Below are 14,085 nucleotides of genomic sequence, written 5' to 3' on the forward strand. Positions count from 1 at the left end.
GAGAAGCACGCACACTGCAATGAAGAGTAGCCCCCGCTCACTGCAACTAGAGAAGCCTGCGCGCACCAAGGAAGACCCAAGGCAGCCATAAATAAATAAATAAATAAATAAATAAATAAATAAATAAATAAATAAATAAAAATAATAAAACAGTCAAACTCATAAAAGCAGAGAACAGAATGGTGGTTGCCAGGGGATGGGGGAAGAGGAAAATGGGGAGGTGTTAGTCAAAGGGTGCAAAGTTTCAGTTATACAAGATGAACAAGTCCTAGAGAGCTAAGTACATAGCATAGTGCCTGGAATTAACAACACTGTATTATACGTGTAAAAACTTGCTAAGAGTGCAGGTCTTAAGTGTTCTTATAACAAATAATAATAGTAAGTAAAGAAGGCAGGAAAAACTTTGGGGCTGATGCATATGGTTAGGGCATAGATGGTGGTGATAATTTCACAGGTGTATATTTATTTCCAAGCTCATCAAGTTACATACACTAAATATGTCTAGCTTTTTGTACATCAATCATACTTCAATGAAATGGTTAAGAAAGAGGGGGGCTTCCCTGGTGGCGCAGTGGTTGAGAATCTGCCTGCCAATGCAGGGGACATGGGTTCGAGCCCTGGTCTGGGAAGATCCCACATGCCACAGAGCAACTGGGCCCGTGAGCCACAACTACTGAGCCTGCGCGTCTGGAGCCTGTGCTCTGCAACAAGAGAGGCCGCGATAGTGAGAGGCCCGTGCACCGTGATGAAGAGTGGCCCCCGCTTGCCACAACTAGAGAAAGCCCTCACAGAGAAACGAAGACGCAACACAGCCATAAGTAAAATAAATAAAAACTCACTTTAAAAAAAAAAAAAAAAGAAAAGGGACTTCCCTCGTGGTCCAGTGGTAAGACTCCCTGTTTCCACCGCAGGGGGCATGGGTTCCATCCCTGGTCAGGGAACTAAGATCCTGCATGCTGTGCTGCATGGCCAATAATAATAATAATAATAATAATAATAATAATAATAATAATAATAATAAATAAAATTTAAAAAGTTGAATAGGACGAGCTCCAAGGTGGGGGGAGGCACAGAGCTTCCATGCCCTCTCCTCATAGAATCTAGACACGCCGCCCTCCCGGCATGAAGGTGTGTTCACCAACCCAAAGCTCCTCCAGCCTCATGGTCTCAGGTTTGTATCACACAGGCACAACTGATTAAATCACACTCTTGAACCCAATCTCTTGTCCCTGTCCTACCTGTGGAGGTTGGGGATGGTGCTGAAGGTTCCAACCCTCTACTCACGTGGGAGGTTTTTCTGGTGCTCACCCCCACCCTGAACACATCCAGGGGCCCAGGTCTGAGTCACCTCATTAGCATAAACTCCAGTATGGTGGAAAAGGTCTCCTTATGAGTAACAAAAGACACTCCTATCGCTCAGGAAATTCCAAAGGTGTTAGGAACTCCGGGCCAGGAACTGGGGACAAAGACCAGGTATATTTTTTGTTATACCACACTTCCTGCTCACGAATCCGGCAGCTGATGCCAGCTATTGGCTGGACAAGTTGAAGCTGTCATTCTGAGCACCTGTCTGTGGCCTTTTCCCGTGCCCTACGCTTCCTCACACTGTGGCAACTGGGTTCCAAGAGCAAGAGATCCCAGGCAGACCAGCGGAGCCACTTCTGCCAGAGACATAATCCTGCCCAGCCTCAGGGGTGGGGACTGTAGATCTCATCTCTCAGTGGGAGATGTGTCAATATCACTTTGTAAGCGGGGCCTGTAGGATAGGAGATCTTCCGTGGCCAACTTGGAATATATAACCTGCCACAAGTATGGAGACCCTATGGACACCTGTCCTTTTAGATCCAGGCCACGTCTTCCTGTGGACATGTCTGATGCATCTCCCTGGCGTCACGTCTATCTTCCAAACCACAAATGGTTTCCTTTTGTGAGAGTATTCATGGCCTTGCTATCCTGGAAGCTTCTTGAAGGCAGGGACCAGACCTTTAAGAATTTATAATGAAAGAATGAATAAATGAAGTAGCTTAGTGTAGTGACTAAGACAGAAGGCACTGGCATCAAACTACTTTGGTTCAAAGTGCCATTTGCAAGAGACCTAATCTTGTACAAGTTACTGTCAATATGCCTCAATTTCCTCATCTGTGAGATGGGTATAATAGTACTGTCTCATCCACAAGCTGTTTTGAGACTTAGAAAGAACACAATAAAAGTATATGCAAAAAAAAAAAGTATAGTATATGCAGTGCTTGGTAAATAGTATGTGTTCAATGATTAGTTGGGTTTTGTTCTTGTTACTAATGAGCAATTATTATTATTAATGATGATAATAACGCATCCGCCTCAGTACCCATAATAGTAAATGTGAAGGTTAATTTTATGTGTCAACTTCACTAGGCCATAGGGTGCCCAGATATTTGGTTAAACATTATTCTGGGTGTGTCTGTGAGAGTGTTTCTGGATGAGATTAACATTTGAATGAGTAGATTGAATAAAGCAGAATCCACTGTAGGCTTGAGTAGAAAAGGTGGGGTAAGGGAGAATCTGCTGACTGTTTTCAAGCTGAGACATTGTTTCCTGCACTCAGACTGCAACTTACGCCATCAACTCTCCTGGTCCTTTGGCCTTTGGACTTAGACTAGAACTACCAGCTCTCCTGAGTTTCCAGCTCACAGCAGATGGCAGACCCGGGCACTTCTCAGCCTCCATAATTGTATGAGCCAATTCCTCATAATAAATCTCAGCCTCTTTCTTTCTCTCTCTGTCTCTCCATATTTTTCCTATTGGTTCTCTTTGAAGAACCCTAAGACAATAAACAGTACTGCATTTTTAAAAATAAATTAATTAATTAACTTATTTTTGGCTGCGTTGGGTCTTTGTTGCTGTGCACTGGCTTCCTCTGGTTGCGGCGAGCAGGGCTACTCTTCGTTGAGGTGCGTGGGCTTCTCGTTGCGGTGGCTTCTCTTGTTGCAGAGCATGGGCTGTAGGCGCATGGGCTTCAGTAGTTGTGGCTTGAGGGTTTCAGTAGTTGTGGCACATGGGCTCTAGAGTGCAGGTACAGCTTGTTCCCCCTCCTCAGTAGTTGTGGCACATGGACTTAGTTGCTCTGCGCCACGTGGGATCTTCCCAGGCCAGGGCTCAAACCTGTGTCCCCTGCATTGGCAGGCGGGTTCTTAATCACTGGGCCACCAGGGAAGTCCCAGGACTGCATTTTAATTCAAAGCACTTATCAGTGTATCTAAAATTATATATAAAAACAAATACAGTATATAATATATATTTCAGCAGAAGCACAGCTTTCACTTTTACCAAGACCAGGGGATCCTCATGATGGTGATGTAGAGGGCAAATGGTCAATAACATCCTCATGATCGAGACAACCAAACAGAAGGAACTTTCAAAAAAAAAAAGAAGGAACTTTCCTAGGGGCATTTGTGATGGTCCCACCAAGCAGGGGCCTGTCTGCAGCACCAGCCTTGTCCTCTAACACATGCTGCCCAGCACACCAGCCACACGGGCTGCTGAGCTTTTGAAATTTATTTCAGTTTAAATTTAAAAGCTGATATTCAATTCAGTCATTGAAAAACTTTTAAGTATGTTTATTTTATTTTATTTTTTGGCCGTGCTGCGTGGCTTGCGGGATCTTAGTTCCCTGACCGGGGCTTGAACCCGGCCCTTGCCAGTGAAAATGCTGAATCCTAACCACTGGACCGCCAGGGACTTCCCTTTAAGTATGTTTAGAACCCTTTGGGTATAGGAATCCACTTCAACAATAAATTTTAAAAATCTAAATACAGATCAAATATTTCTGATGAACATTTAGCATCTGATTTGAAATGTGACACAAGTATAAAATATACACCAGATTTCAAAGACTTAGTACCAAAGAGTATAAAATATATCGATAATTTTTTGTATTGATTACCTGTGGAAATGATAATATTTTCACTCTATTGAGTTAAACAAAACATGTTAAAATGAATTGCATTATTCTAAACTCATTAAGTGATATATATTAAATGTATACAGCTTTTGTATGTAAATCATACCTCCATAAAGTGATTTAAAAAAATTAGTTGCATTTGTTTCCTTTTGCTCTTTTTAATGCATTTTTATTTTTTATTTATTTATTTATTTTGGCTGTGTTGGGTCTTCGTTGCTGCATGTGGGCTTTCTCTAGTTGCCGCGAGCTGGGGCTACTCTTCGTTGCAGTGCGCAGGCTTCATTCTGGTGGCTTCTCTTGTTGGGGAGCATGGGCTCTAGGCGCATAGGCTTCAGTAGTTGTGGCTCACAGGCTATAGGCATGAGGGCTTCAGTAGTTGTGGCGTGTGGGCTCAGTAGTTGTGGCTCGCGGGCTCTAGAGCGCAGGCTCAGTAGTTGTGGTGCACGGACTTAGTTGCTCCACGGCATGTGGGATCCTCCTAGACCAGGGATCTAACCCATGTCCCCTACATTGGCAGGCAGATTCTTAACCCCTGTGCCACCAGGAAGTCCCTTAATGCATTTTAAAAACATTTCCAGGGAGATAAGCCAGCATGACACACCACACCTAGAAACCTTAGGAAACAAAGGAGCAAGCGGCAGCTGGCTTGGGGTCTGGAGGGGGTGGGAGAAGATCCTAACATCTCTCACACCTGAATTCTGGGCAGGACTTTCACCTTCAGGCCTCTACCTGTCCAGATGTCAGGGACAAAATCAGTGAACCCTCCAAGGAAGCTGGGGCCCAAGCAAACAGCCTGCCCTTGGGTCAGAGGCCCAAGCAGGTTGGCTGATGCTGCCTTGGTCACTCTCTGTCCAGGCTCAACACCTGCTGGCCTGGGTGAGTCTGAAGATTTAGCCTCATCTTACCCAGGAGAATCCAGAGATGATAGTGAGTAAAGCAAAAAAGAGAGGGACAGTATGTTACTTAAAGTTTTACTGGTAACCAAGAGAAGAACTGAAATAGTGATATATGCAACAAAGGTGGGAATGGTGATAGCAGTGAGCTTAATCTCTATTTATCACAGCACAAAGCCAAGATATAAGGTTGACAGTAGATCAAGCAAGAAATCGTGGTATTGGCTTGTTATTTATAGATTGGGGAAATCACTGCAGGAAAACTGATAAAACTAAAAATGTACATTTAGGTTTAATGCCTTTTTCTTTCATTTGTTATATTTCACAATTAAAAAAAAAAGGTGGTTGGCCCCTTAGGGGCAGACTTGGGGGTAGGAGATCCAAAGAGAAGTTGGGCTGAGCACCGTGGTCTTTAGTATAAGCTTTGTTGTACTAGTTGCTGTTTTAACGATGTGCATGTGTCTTTACTTACCAAAAAATTCCCGTAACGTAATGAGTGATGAGTACAGCTTGTTCCTCCTCCTCATGATTACAGCCCTTGTTGGAATTGTGGACCCGTAGGATGGAGAGTGCAAGGTTCATTGTCATTGTGTGGACGAGCAAAAAGGTTTGGTGACTCAGCAAAGCCACAGAGCCCATTAGTGGCGAAGCTGGGCATTCTCGGGCTCCTACTCCAGCCTTCCTTCCACTGTGCCAGGCTTTCAGCATCAAATGTCAGCAAGTCTGACATGATTAAGACAAGGCAGCCATTTCTTTGGGCCATGGGTGCCCCTTATTGAAGGAATCTGGATCATATCCTGGGGTTTTGCTTCTTTCCATCAAGATAGCAAAGTACATGCACACCCTTGAGATCTTTTTGATTTCCTTCTTGTAATCTCTTACAGCAAGTTTAATTTTTATTCTGATTTTGAGCTGGTATTCCATGCACATAGGATAAAATCTGAAAGGAACAAAAGGGTAAACAGTGAAAAGTCTCCTTCACAGCCCTTCCCCCAGGTACCGAGACCCCTCCTCAAAGCCAGTACTGTCACCAGCTTCTTGTGTCTCCTTCCAGAGAGAGTCTACACGTCAATAATGTCTATATAATAGAATTTTTCTTATTGAGGCAGAATTTGTGAATTTTTTTTCTGCATTGCTGTCCACAAAAATCAGAAGACTCTTGCTGAGTTACTAGTTAAAAGAGAGGCATGGTGATAATCAAACACACCAAAGTGTTCAACATCATTTGCATTTCCACTAGGAAAGGGCAAATTAATGAGATGCTGCTAGAAACCCACCAGAATGACTAAATTGAAAAAGACTGATTAAAAAAACAAAAAGTCAATAACACCAAGTGTTGGTGGGGATACATTGTTGATGGGAATGTGAAATGGAACAATTGCTTTGGAAAAAAATGTCACAGTTTCTTGTTATTTTGAACACAAAACTAATTTATTTCCCTTCAGCCACCCCTGTTAGTGCAAGGTGGGTTTGATTCAGCAACTGCCCACAGCGGTGAGGAGCAGTGGGGGCAGTGCCTTACTTCCAGCTTGAGATGATGCAAATCGTCCTCTTCTCTCTCTCACCTTCCCAAGCTGAACAGAGTGTAAAGCGTGTTTCTGTAAAGCTTGTTTCAAGTCCAGAAGCTGGCCCCGATGTGAGTGGCTAGAGACCACCGTCCTGGAGATGGCCTAGGGAAAGCGCGTAAAGCCCTCTTTCTAGGGTTTGGGCCACACATAATGCAGAACTGAGCATCCTTTTGTGGACTTTCCCACTTGGGGTTTATTATTTTCATTACTATTATGCTTATGACTCATCTAATGTTCATGTCTAGTCAACCTCTTTAGGGTGAAGTCCAGTCTGCTGTGATAATTTGTAGGGACCAAGTATATCTTTTTTTTTAAAAAAAATATTTATTTATTTATTTATTTATTTCTGGCTGTGTCGGGTCTTAATTCCGGCACACAGAATCTTTTCTTGCGGCTCGAGGGCATCACATGGGTTCTGTAGCTGCGGCACACGTGCTCACTAGTTGCGGCGCATGGGCTTAGTTGCCCCGTGGCCTGTGGGATTTTAGTTCCCTGACCAGGGATTGAACCTGAGTCCCCTGCATTGGAAGGTGGATTCTTAGCCACTTGGACCACCAGGGAAGCCCCGGACCAAGTATTTCCATCGGAACTGACTCGCAGACGCCAAGTGAAGTTTCTGGTGCCTCCATCAGGGGCATGGACAGTGAGACCCAGTTCTTCTGACATCCATCGCCTTCTCCACTTGGGCCAGATTCGGTCTCAGCTGCATCTCAAAGATCCTTTCCAGTTTGATTTTGTTTTGGTTCTGGAGCTTCTGAACGAGGCCATCCTCAACCAACTCACTTCTCCTTTGCTGCTGAAACAAGAGGACGGAGTTTTCTCTCTCCCAATCCTGCAATAGGGTCAGACTGTGCCCAGTATCTGAAATCCCCCGCTGTTGTTGGAGAAGCTTTGAACGCACTGATTAGGGTTCTTTTGGAGTGAAATGGGAGGGAAGACGTGTTCTTTTTGTTTACCAGTTTATTGTAAAAGGATATGATAGGGACTTCCCTGGTGGTCCAGTGGCTAAGACTCTGTGCTCCCTATGCAGGGGGTCCGGGTGTGATCCCTGGTCAGGGAACTAGATCCCACATGCATGCCACAACTAAAGATCCCACATGCTGCAACGAAGATCCCGTGTGCCGCAGCTAAGACCCGGCGCAGCCAAATAAATAAATATTAAAAAAAAAAAACTGCACTAAAAATAAAATCTATATTTTTTTAAAAAAGGGTATGATAAAGGATAGAGGTGAACATCCAGATGGAAGAGATGTGTAGGGCAAGGTACGTGGGCAGGGGCACGGAGCTTCCATGCCCTTTCTGGGTGTATCACCCTCCCAGCACCTCCATGTGTTTACCAACCTCTCACAGTTTCTTATCAAACAAAACACACCTATCCTATGACCCGGCAATTCCACTCCTAGGTACTTACCCATGATACGTGAAAATACATGTCTAAAAAGATTTGCACAAGAATATTCTTAGCAGCTTTATTGATAACGGCCCACACTGGAAACACCCTAGGTGTCCATCAACAGGAAATCCATAAACCATGATATACAACATGAATGAATCTCAAAAGCATGATACTGAGGGTAGAATTCAGATGCAAAAGAGTATATACTGTATGATTCCTTTTAGAGGACTTTCTAGAACAGGCCAAACGATCTCATTTCACCTGTGAAAAGGATCTCAACAGAAGTTGCCTTTGAGAGTTTCGGCAGAGATCAACTGGGCAAGGGCATGAAGAAATTGCCTGGGGTGATGGAAATGTTTTACATACAGAGGGTTTTTGCATTACACAGGTATATATACCTGTCCAAACTTGGTAAATGGCAAACTTAAGATTTGTGTATTTCATTGTATGTAATTTTTACTTTAAAAAAAGCAAACTATAAGCAACTGTAATTAATGATATGCATGCTGAATTGTTTAAGGGTGGAATGTCCTGATTTCTGTAACTTGTTTTGAAATGCATAACATTACATGAATTGTTGAATGGATAAATGGTCAGATAGCAAGAAAGCAACTATAGAAAAATGTTAACTATAGAATGTCGACGGTTATATGGGTGTTCACTGCATATGCCTTTCAACTTTTCTGTGCGTTTGAAAATTTTTACAATAAAATATGGGTGGGGGAAAAAGAAAAAAAGAGAAGTATGGGTGGGAGTATACTTCATATCCAGAAGTAAGTACTTTTCTTTTGTTTCATTGTTACCGACTCACTGGTATCACATCCTTGCCCTGTCATCAGAGCTGAGCTGGTCAACACAACTGCAGTACTGTTTGTCTTTCACTATCTCCAGCTGTTCACCCTGAGGGAAGTGGCCAAGAATAGGACTGTGTGCGGTTTCTGGCCATGAAGTTTCCCTGCTCCGAAGTTGGCTGATCATACAACAGTCACTGTGCCCGGGGCTGGGGGGTTGGGGGGATTGCCCTCCGCTCTGCTGTGTTGGATCTCCCATTTCTGCCTCTGGTGGTTTATTTCCTTCTACTGGAGGAACACATATGCCAGTAGCTTCCTGAGACATGATGTGTGGGAATGTTCCTATTTTACCCGCCCACTGGATCCATAGTTTAGCAGTGAGTAGAATTCTTGGTGGAAGATCATTTTCCTTCAGAATCTTGAAGGTGTGGCTCCACCAGTGTAACTGTTGGGAAACCTGAAGCCGTTTTATTTCCTGTTTCCTTATGACTTGTGTTTTCTCTTTGGAAGCTTGTGGGATCTTATCTGTTCCCATTGTTCTGAAGTTTCTCAACGTTGTGCTCTGGGGTGGGGTATTTTTGTTTGCTGGGCTGGTGCTTTCCCTCTGTAAACGCCTGTCCTTCAGATCTGGGAAATTTCCTTCAATTTTTCCATGGATGTTTTCCTTCTTTGCTTTTTCTTTGTTCTTTTTTTTTTTTTTTTTTTCTATTACAGGATATTATTAGGATGGTTGGACCTCCTGGGCTGGTTCCCTGATGTTCTCACCATTTCCTATTTTCTCTCACTCCATGTTTTTGGGTCTTCTGAGAGATTTCCTCAACTTGCTGTTGCAGCCTTTCTGCTGAGTTTTTCCAGCTGTCTTGTTTTTAATTTCTGAGGGTTTTTTGTCGTTGTTTGCTTTAATCATCTGAACGTTCCTTTTTCTAAAAATAAATAAAAGCACTCCCTTCTTATTCATGAATGAATTATATTATCTTGAGTTATTGACAGTTTTTTTTTTTTAAGTTTCCTTCTCACTGTTCTGTTTTTGTTTTCTCCAAATTTACTTATTTTGATTATTTTGATTTCTACCTGCCATTCTGGAGGTTTTCCTCATGTCTTTTAACCCATGGTTCCATTGCTGATCAGAGGTGGGAAACCAGGGGGTAATGGGAAGGTCTAAAGGATTGGGAGGCTTCCTGGAGACCGTCCCCTGTTTGGTCTTTCCTCCTAGACTGGACAGTTTCCCCAGAGAAGAGCTCCCACCCTCCACCCTCCTACTCTGAAGTAACCTTCCAGCAGGAGGCGAGAAGGAGGGGGTTAGGGAGGCCCAAGATTCAGCCTAGGCTACTCAATCCTCTGGTCTTTGTTCTGTTTTCCAGGCCCTATGCCTGGAGTTACCCACCCCTGCCCCCCATACCCTCTGGTTTACCCACTCTAGAGAGGGACCTCCAGTCCTTTGTAGGGGAAGGCAGTCACCCTGCCTGAAGCATGACAGAGAGCCACCCAGGCTGCCCACTCCTGCTTCTCAGCTCTCATCCCATCTTCCTTATTGTACGCACCCAACACCCCCAGTCCCAGAGGTGCCTGGGGCCGCCAGTTCCCAACCCTTTGAAGAGTCTCTGCTCTCGATCTGCTGTTGATCAGCTTTTCCCACTGCTGGTCTAGGTGGTTAAACCAGTCTGCCCCCTCATTCCACCTTCCACTATCTCTTGTCTTCTCCATACTTTCTGTTCTAGAATGACGTGTCTTTTTTTTTGAAATTCCTCTTCTGAAATTCTAGTGGAATTTTGGATAGAAGGGACATTAGATACAGTACTTGCAACTAATCGTGTCAACCTGGACATGAATACTGTCTGTTCATTTGCCTGTTAAGCATCTTCCCCAACAGACAGTAGGTTCCCTGATGGCAGGGATTCGTTTTGTTCATTTCACACTTTCAACATCTGGATAGTGACTGAAGCAGAATAAATGACTGACCTTGAATGAAGGACCTAAGTAGGATATAAGATTGCATACATAACAGGCACTTGAGAAATAACTATGTAGCACATTCAGAAACACACATGGTCTAATATTTGCTTACTGAATTTTTTTTTAATTGAAGTATAGTTGATTTACAATGTCGTGTTATTTTCAGGTATACAGCAAAGTGATTCAGATACACACACACACACATTCTTTTTCAGATTCTTTTTATTTAGTTTTAATTTTTAACTTTTTTGGACCATTGGTTGCCATGTGGAACATTGCAAATGGCCACTCAAGGCTAAACTTGGAGAAGTTTTAAATTAAGTTTTAAACTAACTCAGTTTTCATTTAAAGCTGATTTCCATATGTGGCGTGTACATTAACTTTATTATTTTATATATATTATTCTTTTATATTCCTGGTCAAACTTCTCATACGATGGAATTTCACTTTATCAATCTAGAGAAATAATGATCTCAATGTGGTCAAGTCACATGTTTGCTCAAAAACTCCTGTCTTATCAGAATAAAGTCCACACCCAGTCTGTAACTCAGCCTGCAGTTACCTCCAGGATTCTAGACCTGCAGCAGCACAAGTGTCTCTGTGTCAGGACTGAAGACTGCCGTGGGCCTCTAAATTCCTGGACTTTGTTCTTTCCGTGGAAAACTCTTTTCTTCTTCTTTTTTGTTCTTAATTTTAAAAATTTATTTATTTATTTATTTATTTATTTACTTTTGGCTGCTTTGGGTCTTCGTTGCTGCACGCGGGCTTTCTCTAGCTGCGGCGAGCAGGGGCTACTCTTTGTTGCGTTGCGCGGGCTTCTCGTTGCGGTGGCTTCTCTTGTTGCAGAGCATGAGCTCTAGGCGCGCGGGCTTCAGTAGTTGCAGCACTTGGGCTCAGCTGTTGTGGCTCGTGGGCTCTAGAGTGCAGTCTCGGTAGTTGCGGCTCACGGGCTTAGTTGCTCCGCGGCATGTGGGATCTTCCTGGACCAGGGCTCGAATCCGTGTCCCCTGCATTGGCAGGCAGATTCTTAACCAATGAGCCACCAGGGAAGTCCAACTCTTTTCTTCCTATTCCATCAAGACCCATTCTACCCAGACCATCTTTCAACTCTCATCTCATTAGCATAACTATAGTTTTTTGCCTCCTGATAAGCACCATATTGTACCCCACTTCTGTAACCGAGCAGGACCCTATGAGGCTTTCCCAGAATAGACCCCCCCACCCATGTCCTCTGCCGCTTTTTGTCTGTAGAAAAACTTTAGTCAAAGAATAAATTTAATCAGAGAAGCGAGAAAATGCAGAAAGAAAGGAAAACAGTCAAACAACACAAAATAATAATACTTTAGCCATTAAACAAAGTCAAGGACCTTTAGTTCCTCCTCAAGGGCTGTAGATACTGTTCTGAACCATGTCCTTTGAGCTGTTTTGCAGAGACTGAAACCCCCAGCAGGTGGAAGAAGTTAACTGCATGCTGCCCACAAGCACGTAGACCCCAGACCAGTTGGAACCAAAAGGCTGACGACGCTGAGTCCCCGTTACCTCACCACCAACCAATCAGAAGAATGTCCGTGAGCTGACCACGCCCTGTTCCTTGAACACTGTAAGACTCCTCACCACCCCCTCCAGGGAAGGACACACAGTCTTGAGGGCATTATCCTGCTGTGGGCCCTTGTGCCTGGCAAAGCAATAAGAGCTACTCTTTTCCACTTCACCTAAGACTGTGTCTCCATGTTTCTATTAGGCTGAGTTTCAGCAACACTTCAGCACTGAGCACAGAAGGCCTGAAATCCTGGCAACTGTGTCCTTGTCTGGTTCATTTCCTATCAGTCCATTATGCAACAACAGCACTGAGATATCTGTTCAGTTAAATTGTTGACTTGAGGCCCCACCCTTTTACTTGCTCCTGGTCTAAAGATAGGAAGGTAATTATACTTAGTAGTTGGGGTTTTTCATAGATTCGCTAGACATTTCTATCAGCAAAGGGACCACGGTTGCTCTACAGTCCTTGAAATCTCAACTCCTCTTTAAGGGGGATCTTTTTTTTTTTTTAACAACAGAAATTTATTTTCTCAAAAGTCTAGAGAAACTATGACTAGAAGTCCAAGATCAAGGTGTCAACAAGTTTGGCTTCTGAGGCCTCTCTCCTTGGGTTGCAGATGGTTACCACCTCACTGTGACCTCACGTGGTCTCCCCTCAGTCTACGTGTTGACTGTGTCCTAATCTCCTCTTCTTAAAAGGACACCAGTCATGTTAGATTAGGGCCCACCTATACGACCTCATTTTACCTTAATTACACCTTTAAAAATCCTATCTTGAAATACTCACATGCTGAGGCACTGAGGGTTAGAAATTCAACATATGAATCTGGGAGAGACACAGTTCAGCCCGTGACACCCCTCTTCCTTGGACTAATATTATCTCCTCCTAACCAGCCTCTCCACACCTCCAATACCTTCTAGGGAGAGCTTTTTTTTTTTTGAGCAGAGAAAGGTTTATTGCAGGGTCAAGCAAAGAGAACGGGCAGCGGCTCATGGTCACAAACCCCGAACTCCCTGATGGTTTTGGGGGAAAAGTTTTTATAGGCAAAATTTGGGGTGAGGGCTGCAGGGTGCGTGGCCTTCCTCTGATTGGTTGGCTGTGAGGTAACAGGGCGGGGCTCCAGGAATCTTGTGCTCAGCCTGAAGTTGTCATCCTCCACCTGGCTGGGGGCCTTAGTTCCCAGCCAAGTTGTCAAAGACTTGCCGCGCTCAGTCTTAATTTGGATGTCCGGTGGTCGTCTGGGTGGATCTTCTCTAGTCCAAAGAGATAGAGCGATAGGATAATGAGAAAGATCGAGAGGAGAAAAGCCTTGGCCTCCGCGGGCTCCTTCACGGCCAGAGAACTTGTTTGTCTCTGCCAGATCTTGCAGGCAGTGTCGGTCACCATCTAAGGGCCTCCTTGAATCTACACAGCTCAGGAGAAGTCCCAGCCACCCTTCAGAGGGGAAGCCGTAGCCCAATAGGCGGATCGAGATTATGCCCTTTGAGTTCCCACGTTGGGCACCAGAAAAGATGTTGCAGGAAAGAGAGTGCGGCGCGAGAGGATGGTCACGTCCCAGGTCTCAGGCGAGTCCCTGGGGCGGCCGCCAAGTGTGGGTTCTTGGCTTTGTGCAGGAAAGAATTCAAGAGCGAGCCACAGTAAAGTGAAGGAAGGTTTATTCAGGGAGATACACACTCCACACACAGTGTGTGGGCCATCTCGGAAGGTGAGAGAGGCCTTCAAGGGGGATCTGAATGAACAAAGAAGAGATGCCCTTTGCTCTGGAAACGTTTATTTTGAAATAATTGCAAGACAAAAATGCTTAAAATAAAATTGTATAGAAAAGGTCTGATTTCAGAAAAATTGTTATAATACTGAACAACTGAATGAGTTACAGGAAGAGAAGACCTACAAGATGAAAATATTATTGGAAATAACTCCTCTGGACGATCCACTCTTAAACAGGGTAAGGGGAGTGTGAGCTGGTTATCACCTTGCAGACGGGCATGGCAGCAACATGTATCA

This window comes from Balaenoptera musculus, chromosome 15, assembly GCF_009873245.2.
Source record: "Balaenoptera musculus isolate JJ_BM4_2016_0621 chromosome 15, mBalMus1.pri.v3, whole genome shotgun sequence".
In the NCBI taxonomy this organism is placed as follows: domain Eukaryota; kingdom Metazoa; phylum Chordata; class Mammalia; order Artiodactyla; family Balaenopteridae; genus Balaenoptera; species Balaenoptera musculus.